The following is a 10690-nucleotide window of genomic DNA, read 5'->3' on the forward strand; positions in this document are numbered from 1 at the left end:
ACAACTGATAATCTGAGCAATAAAGATTTATTAATTCAGTTAAAAAAATAGAAGTACTGTCAAAAAAATAGTTATGAATTTCAAAGAACCTTGATGAAAACCAAACCAAAATTTGTTAGAAGGAAAGATGCCCATTGTCAGATTTCACTATTGATGGAATGACACCCCCTTATAAAGGACACACGAAAAATCAGTATAGCCATTTTGAACACTAGAGGGGAAAATACATGCTTATAAAGAAGGAGAAAGTGATAATCCCATTTTAAAGAGGAAATTGCTAACTTCATCAGTCCTGGGCCACTCCTTATTTTCTCAGTTCCTTGGTAGAACTTGAAACTTTCTATAACCGTGTGTAGCTCATAAAAGCAAAGAGCAGATTGGTTCCTTTTAAATAACAAACTCTCTAAAATACTAGTATAACATGGTAGGATAATCTATCAGCTGAATAAAAAAAGACCAATCACGTATAGAATGGTCCCAAGCTTTTAAACTGAATATAAATTCAAAATCAAATGAAGAAAAAATAGCCTCTGTTCTTAAACTAGTGAAATTTTATATTATGCACTGTCAATACATCGTATGCATAATACAGAGGCCCCGATTCAACCAGAATAAAAGGAACAAAGTACTCATCTTCCAGCCTCCTACAGGATCAATTGTGGATTTTATTTCCTTATCTTTTTCTGTATAATAATTGATGCCATTATTTTTCCACGAACCCCGCCCAATCTCCTTTTTGATTGTTATTGGACCTATGGATTAGGATAAAGTAAAAATTTGTGCTAAATCTGTAATAGTAAAAAATTTGAAATTAAATAATAAAAAATGTTCTTACTCTATGCTGTCTGATCCACAATTTGTTACATCTGCTTAGGAAACATAATTGAGTGATTGGATAAATGTAATGACACAGAAGATTCAATTTTAAAATAGCAGGACCATGGAATTATGGTGCTGAAAGCCTGAAATGTCATTTAATTGAATCCTTTCACAATGAAGAAACTGAGGCCCATAAAAATGAAGTCTTGGTGATCACAGGGCTAATTTATTGCAGGAAATAGACTCCAGATCTTCCTCCCTCCCCCACCCTGCCTCCCTCCTTTCCTTCCTTCTACCTTCTCTCCTCCCTCCCTCCCTTCCTTTATTCGTTTATTCAAACATGCTTATATTCAACAAATGTTGACTGAGCATCTATGCTAAAAGTTCATAATCACCGAGTCTAGTGGGAGAGGTAGATTTTAATCACACAATTATAAAAGGATAAGTGTAATTGGTGCTGGGGGGCCGGGGGGGGAATGTTCTGTGATGAGAGCTTATTTAGAAGAATCTGAACAAATCAAAGAAGATGTCAGTGGGAGAGTCCTACTTAAAGAATGAATAGGCACCAACTAGGCAAAGAGGGGAGAAGAGAGTTTTTAGGCACAGGGTCACCAAGTGCAGAATCCCTGTGGAAAGAGAAGATGGAAAGTAGAGAATGTGAAAAGGAGGTCTAGCGGGCTGGAACCTCAAAAGTGAGAAGCACTTTCCAAAATTGGAAATGAATAGGTAGTGGATGTTAGGTTATACAGTCTTGTATATCAGGATAAAGAGTTTTGTCTTTGTCCTAAATGCAATGAAATGTTATTGAGCGGCTTTAAGCAGAGGCATGGAGGTGATTGGTGAAGGGCAGACACATTTGCACTATGCAGAGAGAATTCTACTTGTCGTGGGGAGAACAGAGAAGAGACTAGAGAGGATGGGGTGACCCCAGTCAGGAGATTTTTCCAGCCTGGTACTCTTTCTGTTACACCACATATGTGTCAGAAGCTGTCCCTCAAAATCCAAGCCTCCATTATTCCTAAGCACATGCCTGGATTCCATTTCCCAGAGACCTCTGCAATTAGGTGTGACCAAATGACCGAGTTTCAGGCAGTGAAATGTGAGCAGAAATGAAAAGTGCTACTTGAAGGGCGTTGCTCAAGACCATACAGCACCTCTTTCATGTTCTGTCTTCCTCCTTTCTGCTGGCTGGATGGCATTGAGGAGAGTGGCAATTTGAAGATAACAGAACAACTGTTTGCCTGGGTTACTGTAGAACCACATGGTAGGAGGCAATTAACAACCTGGATGACTCTTCCAGACTGTCTTATGAGGGAGAAGTAAGCTTCCATTTTTTCAGAGTGATTTCATTCTTGGGTCTATCTGTTACAGCTATTTAACTTGCCCTAATTAATGCAATGAATATGTCTGTCTGTGTTTATGCATTTGTAATATGTCTCATATGGGTCAATGTCTATAAACTTGGAAAACAACTAGCAAATTCATTTACTGGGGACCTACTTATAGTTTTATTGCATAAGTAATTACTTCTCAGTTTATATAAGCCTACAGTCCCTCCTAAACTGACATTCTATGAAATAATTGACTGAGCCATATAAGTGTGATGAATTGTACACTCAGGAATTTCCCATGAGAGGGCACACCTTAAATACTTTAAGTGAGGCTAGTAATTTTTTAAATGTCTATGGTTGGCTTGGGATTTCTCTAATAGAATAAGAAAAGTATAAACAAGGTTCTAAATTATTAATTTGCTAATAGTTTTTCCCTTAGGCCAAGGCTATTTCCTCAGTTGAAATACTCCTTAATTCACTAAAAATTATTTACTAAATTCCAATCCAGGCACCTGGCTAAAGCCTTTACTAGCATAAATATTGATGTGTTAGCTACTATTGATATTAACTATATCCCATTTTAAAGACTAATATATTAGTAGTAGTTTTAGTAGTGGTATTACTATGGTATGATTCTGGTTTGGATAGTAGATAATTCCAAAGGTTAAACTAAAAGGCACAGTCAGTGTTGGAAATGGAAACAGAACTTAGTTTGTCCCTCCCTAAACCATGCTCAGTCACTAATCCGCTTGTTATTCGTGACCATCTGAATCAGAATTCTTTGGGGGTATGAACAAGTAAAATTCTAAACGCCAAATGGCTCAAACAATATCAAAAATGTACTCTATTATCTAAGAAAAAAGAGAACTGGGAAGAGGAAATCCCCAGCGACATCATGGAGAACCCGGATGCTCCTGTCTGTGCTGTCCTCTTCAGCAGCTCAGCCTTGGTCCTCAGAGTTGTCCCCTCGTACTCGCAAAAGAACCAAAAGTTCCAAGAACGGAGTTTTTTCTTTTCTTACATTTCTCTGTAAGAACAAGGAAAACTTGTCCCGAGCCTGCCAGGGAATCCCCCCTGTATCGCCTGGCCAATCCTCAACCGGACCCTGGGAAGGGAAGTAGAATTGTCAGGATTGACTTAGGTGACTCGGGATTCACCTCCTGGAACTGGGGAGTGGCTCTGAAATGCATGGCCAGTCCACAGCTGAACAAAATGGGGATTCTGTCAGATAGGGGGGAAAGGGTAGAATGGCTTTTGGGTAGGCAACTGCCATTTCTAGTCCAACAAGTGATTTTGCCTGCATCACATTTCATACTGTGGAATGGCCTAACTTTCTCAGCATTCTTCAAATTTAACTAGATCTCCTTTTTCAAAGATTCTGCTACTGGTACTGATTTATCTCTTTGTGTGGGAGTAGGGGTTTTTGTTTTGTTTTGCTTTGTATTAATACAGCTGGGTTTGCCATAGAAGAAGCTACTGCATTCCAACATGTCTATGAAAAATAGCTAGAAATTTTTGAAACCAAAGCTTATTCTGCTCTTAAGGTGCTACACTCATATTGAATTATTATTACAGTTTCCTTTCTGCTGAAATTTTGATGACATGGTCATCATTCATTCAACCACGTGTGACCATTTCAGATTCAGTTAAGTGTCTTTATTCAAGGTGTCCTCATGGGCTCCTTTATTTGTTACAACTGTTTCAAAATTAACAGTCAGATGAGTCAGCAGAACGCTACAAAGCAAAACATGGGTCAGGGTTAAACTGAGGAAACATAACAAAACGATGAGGCAACTACAGTGTTGGGAAATTGTTCACGATATAATATTAAATGGAAAAAAAAAGAGGAGGGAAAAATCTATCAATTAAAATGTGTGTTTTGTGGAGGGAAATTGATAGGAAAGAAAAGGCATTCAAAGAAATTGGGGGTTCTCTCTTAATGGCGAGATTACAGCTGATTTAATTTTCCCCTGAATTTTCATACATTCTTAATAAGAAATGAACGTTGCTTATAATAGGTTTATGCTACCCCCTCACTTTCAGTGGCATTGCCCCTTCACCAGCTTCTGGACCAGCCCATTGGAAATGGGGCAGGTAGGGTGTCTTCACAGCAGCAGCCACTGGAATGCGGCAGGTACGGTTTGGATGCTGGAAGCACCAAGAGCCTCCTAGAAACAGCTCCTGTTCTGAGAAGTTTCCACCTAAACTGGACACACAGACATGCCCATAGCATCGGATACATAGGCACGTTGCCTTTATCGTTCCAAGACAACTTCTAGCGCTAGATTCCATCGAGACTTCTGTCTCCACAGATGTGTAATGTGGGGTATGTCTCATTCCCCACTGCACCTCAGGTTTAGTGTGTATAAAATGAATGGGCTGACAATAGGTAACAGGAGGCAACGTTGAGAAGCCTTTCCCTGAAATTCAAAGGGCATTTCTGATTTGAAAAAAAAAAAAAACAACCCACCTAAAAACTAGCCTTAAAGGAATACAACATGTAGAAGAATATCTCAAATTGGCTAAGTTAAAACACCAGATGCATTCCCATTAAAGTCAAGAATGGGTTCTAATTGATAAAATAACTGCACAAATACATAATGCCCATCTCCCAGTCCGGACTTTAGCTCTAGGAGAGCAGCGACTGTGCCTGTCTTGTCCATGTGTATAACACAGTCCCTATACAGAGTAGACACTTCATAAATATTTTTGCAGAAGAACAGAAGACAAGCAGACACACTGGCTTGTTGGCTGTTTTCACCACTGGTATTTAACTTTTCTTAGCATTGCCATAAGATAATATGTCGAAATTCAAAGTATAATTAACAAAGAGCTAAAATCATTATTATTTGTAGATTTTAAAGTTAAGTACACTGAAAACCCAAGAGAAAACTATTCTTAAAAATCAAGAAGAAGCTGTATAAAAAATAAATATAAGTATATTTTTATGTAAATTAGTAATGCTTAAAAATATAATTGGTAAAAACAAGCATCCAATACAATAAAACCCTAATATACAAATCAACCCAATGTCAGAACAACAGGTCGCTATGACGCGCACGGACCACCAGGGGGCAGATGCTCAATACAGGAGCTGCCCCCTGGTGGTCAGTGTGCTCCCACAAGGGGAGTGCCACTCAGCCAGAAGCCATGGCTTGGTGGGAGCCTCTCCTGCCTCCATGGGTCCCAGACTGCAAGAGGACGCGGGCTGGGCTGAGGGATCCCCTCCCCTCAGTGCACAAATGTTGTGCACTGGGCCTCTAGTACAAAATATTTAAGATGAAAATAGGAAATGTAAAGGACCTGTCTGAAGAAAAATATACAACTTTCTAAAAGGCATTTTGCTAAAGGGCATTAAGGCAAAAATTAAATAGAGTGAAGATGTATTTATTGTAACTGTAATTCCATTGAAAATCACAGGATTTGTATTTGCTAATTTTGAGGTTGACATAAATACTGAAATGGTAATTAAGGGCAAAGGTTTTCTGCCATCAGAACCTCAAAAAGCTAAAATAGTTACAAGTATAGTATTAGTTACAAAAATAGCAGCCAAATTAGTGAAACAATAGATAACCCAAAAAAGACCTTAATACTAAGAATTTGTTTTATAGTGAAATCTACTTGGGTGACTGAGTCTGTGAACTTTGGAGTCACTCAATCCTGAGATTTCCTCTCAGATCTGCCCCATGTAGGTAAGCAATTTAAACTGTCTAAGCCTCAGTTCACTCACCGTAAAATGAGGATAAACATAACTATACTAGAATGTTGTTGTAAGGACCAAATTCATTAACATTGAAAATTCATTAAAAATATTTAGCACAGTACCAGAGTATACAATACATGGTAGTAATCAAACCAAGGGAAAGTAAAGGAATCTATAAGAAATGATGCTGGGATAAATTTTTTTGAAGAAAACTTTATATGTTATATATTTAGGTTTTATACATTACATTTTGCAGAATATGTCAACAGTTTTGAAAGCATTAAATGTAAATGTTAACACTATAAAATAGCTAGTAGGAGATATTTTTTTTCCTAGTGTTGTGATGGGGAGGACTTCAACAAAAGTAATGAAACAGCAACCCAGAGAACAGGCAGAAAGAATAATTTTAACTATAGGAAAATATTTGAGCTGCTCCTTTGTAATAGAAAATTCACTGTATGTAAAAATAAAAGTAAACAAAAATCTGGTAAAAATACTTTTAGCAAGATGTGTGACAGATATGGAGTTGATAACTAATATAAAAAATTGCTCTTTAAGATCAATAAAAAATGCTACAACTCAGTAGAAAAATCACATTGGATCTAAACAAATAATTCACAAATTAAAGAATAAATATAAATTTTCAGCAATAATGGAAAATTATTTAATCAATTTTGGAAAATCTAAATTCTATGTGTTTGGTATATTTAAAGCCAAAGAAGTTCGTAAAGAAAAACACAGAAATTAAAGAGTTTTGATCATCTTTATGGCATGAATTGCCCCAAAATGGCTAAAATATGACTAGCATTATCATATTTTAGCCATGCTAGAGGTTAAGCAGGTCTCACTTAACCCCTATGTGATGAGGAGTACTTTACATTTTTAAATGAGATATTAGAATTCATTTTTGGTAAATTGCCAAATGCTACTCAATCACCCTCTTTGCCACCCCATGTTCTTCTCTACTTTTCTAACATGGCACATGTAGCTTTCCCATCTGACAATTTCCATGTCAAAAATATCGCTCTAGATCAGCGGTTCTCACCTGTGAGTCACGACTCCTTTGGTGGTAGAACGACCCTTTCACAGGGGTCGCCGAAGACCATCCTACATATCAGATATTTACATTGTGATTCTTAACAGTAGCAACATTACAGTTATGAAGTAGCAACGAAATTAATTTTATGGTTGGGTCACAACATGAGGATCTGTATTTAAAGGGCCAGAAGGTTGAGAACCAATGATCTAGATGCACATGAACTAAGTAAATGATAAAAGATCCTTGAGGGAAAGCAAACATAGTTCTGAGTCTTCCTCTCTAACCACTAGCTCTAACAGGGCTAGGGATGAGGCACACCACCTCTCCAAATGTAAAATGATTAATGCAGTGTTTCTCCCAGAAAGGTCCATCATTCCTCCAGCCCTTCAGAATTAGAACGCAGGACCTAGAAATTGGCATTATTAACAAGCACCACAATTAATGCTTTGGTACTTAGTTTGAAAACCATGTAATGGCAGACCACCGAGTCCCTTATAATGCTAAAAATTGAGTATCCTGAAGGAAAAAAATATGCATGCTGAAGAACAGCTCTACTCTGTACATTTGAGAGTGACCACCCACCTCAACTCCCAAATGTCGACTCTCCGATCCTTGTTATATTTGAGACATCCTTAATATCTTTTTAGGGTTGTTCTTTCAATCCCATGCATCAAATTGCATTCATCAAAGCTGCTAGTCTTGAAAGTGCTTTCAGAAGGCACATAAATTCAACCCGGAGTCCTTATGATGCAGACAGTTAATCACACCGTAAAGTTAATGGAATCCAATTTGAATGTAGACACCTCAACAGCTACATTGCATTGACTTCACAGCATTCATAAAATGTGGGTCTCAAAATGAATCACCAGCCTAATGGAAAGTTCAGGAGAGAATGCTGCCCTCTCATTGGTCACTGTCCAAATTTTCAGTTGCCAGGAAAAGGACCAGAGCTGTCAACACAATACTGTAGTCTAGGCAACCAGCCTATGCCACTGGGAACTTTTCAACACTTAAAAACATCAAAGTTACACAGAAACTTTCAGATGCTCTTTCAGATTGTTTTGAAAGCCTATGGTTTATTACAGTAATGATGCCCAGGGTCAGACTTCACCTGTCAGTTTAGGGCTTCCTGTCATTAACAGCCCCCAAATGGGTTGCCTTTGGGGTGCTCCAGACCCTTGCCTGACTGCCATAAAGTGTGTTGCTCCAGTGATGCAAAGTGTCTGGGGTGAGAGCAAAAAGATACTGTTATTCCAAAACCCCAATAATCCATTACTTAACCAACAGGAAATAAAAATGCCACTGGCCCTCCAAGCATCCAGATGTGGTCTCAGTGATGCTGGGCATCTACTAGGTGAAGACATCTGGATGATTGATTCTGAGCTTTCCATCCAGACATTTAACCATAGTGGCAGTTCAACTTTGAACTGAAGCTGGGTAGAGTTTGCAGTTGCTACGGAGCTATCCATGTGAGCTCCTTTTATTGGGAATGTATTTTTTACATTTTGTATTAGCATTTCCACCTTGGATTTGATGGTTTTGCCCGAAAGCCTCACCATCCACAGAACTGCTTAGATCAACTTTCTCAACTCTGCGTCCTGTTCTTCAAACCTTCATAGTCGTTGCTAAACTAAGTGGAAGGAAGACCAAATTCTTTCTTGTTTTCTTTTTAAAAGACGATTGCTGGAGCTACCTATTCTTAATAAGTTATTTATCTGAAGTAAAATCCTGGCACATAAAGGAAGGAGGCAGGGGTCTCAAAATGTCTTCTATACTTTTTTGAGTCTAATATGCTGAGCTGCAAATTTAATCCAGTGAAGTGGTTTCATGCAAACGCTCTTCTCAAATTCCTTTTGTACTAAATCTTGATGCATAATGTATAGAGTCTGAAAATGGATGAAGCTACATTTGGAGATGGTTTGAGTTGCTGCTTTTTTTTTTAAGCAAGCAAAAAAATGAGCAGGTTTTATTGTTGTTGTTGCCTTTTTTAACCCTTCTTACTCAAGCAGTCACACATGGATTCTGTCTTCTCAAAGCTGCCTTCCACACAATGTTTCCTGTCCTTTTTTTCTGTCCAAAAGCTTGAAATGTCAGAAGTTTTCATTGAAAATGTGAAGGGTGAATCTGTTACTCTCAGATTCCCCAACTAAAGCAGCAAATAGAAAGGTAAAACCTTCTGATTGATATCCTGGAAGATAATTTCATAACCAAATAAGTATGAGGAGGATCTTACTGAATAAAATGCTTCCTAGCACTCCATAATTGAATCACCCTGAAGACTGTGGCCACAGATAGAGTGCCAATCTGTGTGTTGGGAGGAGAAGGTGCGGCAAATGCCCAGAGGCAAATTTCTACCAGGACCAACCAAGGCCAAAATGATCAAAATGGAGATGGCCAGGCAAATTGTCAAAGGCTCCAAAGAATCACAGAGACTTGCCTACAATCTCACACTTATATCTCAATGGGTCAACACACTTGTAATGTTCTGTTTCATCATTTGCTTATGTTTGCATATCACTTAAAAACAATGTAAATTATACTGGCAAGAGAATTGCAGCTAAAATGAAATCTGGGCTCAAGTCCTTCTGAACCTACACAGTTATGTGATCTTAAACTCACTTGCTCTCACTGGTTTCAGTTTCATCTGTCAAGTAAGAAGAACCATTTCCCTTGAGTTACCATCTGCATCTGGGACCACTGGGTAGGGTGGAGGGACAAATGGGTGGAGAGAAAAGTATAAGGTCTCCAGCTTCATGGACCCTGCTAGATTCCTCTCTCAGTTGGGTTAACTATTGTTTTCTCCTGAGAAAATGGTGGCATCGTTGACTCTTTCCAACATCCTTCTTCATCCAGGTTTTCCCCAAAGCCATGGATGAGGTGAACAAGATGTCCTAAGGGGGACTTACAGCTACCACACAGCTGACCACTTCCCAAGGGCTTCTGTATGCAGCCTCAAGAGCTTTTTCGCAGACAAGGCCCTAACCATGACTTTTAAAATCATGCCTTCCAATAAGTATAGAGAAGCAATACCCCCAGCCCAACATTTCTCATGGCCTCCACTCGTCTTGTTCCCGACCTTGTGATTAAGCTTTTTGCTATTGTTTCTCTCACCTCCCCTGCTTCATAGATAGTTTTACTTTCTGGTTTGAGTCTTTTGATTCTCTTATCCATCATGATTCAAATGATTCACTTAATCACACTCCCTTTATCCACTCCACCTTGGTCTTAGCACCTTTCACCACAGCCCCTATGAATAGGACATTGATAAAAAGAAAAGTTACATATGGGTGTAGGAGCTAAGATGTATGTGCCTCCTAAAACAAGATGTATAAGGGTTTCTGCAAGCCCTGGGACTTTTTCTCTTTCAGAGCTATAGGCTTAAAACAATTAGACATTTTCTAATTCTATAGGAGAAGGTGGCAAGAGGAAAAGGGGTAGTTTTTCCTATCTCACCTCACCTTCCTACTTTAAATGTTACTACACACCAGGTAAACATATATCCTGCACTAGCCGGTTTAGCTCGATGGATAGAGCATCGGCCTGAGGACCAAAGGATCCTGGGTTCGATTCTGGTCCAGAGCACGTTCCTTGGTTTCAGGCTCCTCTCGGTCTGGGCTTTGGTCAGGGTGCGTACAGGAGGCAACCAATAGATGTGTTTCTCTCACATCAATGTTTCTCTCTCCCTGTCCCCCCTCTCTGTCTCTTTCTGTCTCTTGAATTTAAAAAAAGAAGAAGAAACAAGAAAACTGTTCCTGTCCAGAGCATCAGGAAAGATGTCCAACTTCCTGTGTTAGTATC

The sequence above is a fragment of the Myotis davidii genome, unplaced genomic scaffold, assembly GCF_000327345.1.
Source record: "Myotis davidii unplaced genomic scaffold, ASM32734v1 scaffold655, whole genome shotgun sequence".
Classification (NCBI taxonomy): domain Eukaryota; kingdom Metazoa; phylum Chordata; class Mammalia; order Chiroptera; family Vespertilionidae; genus Myotis; species Myotis davidii.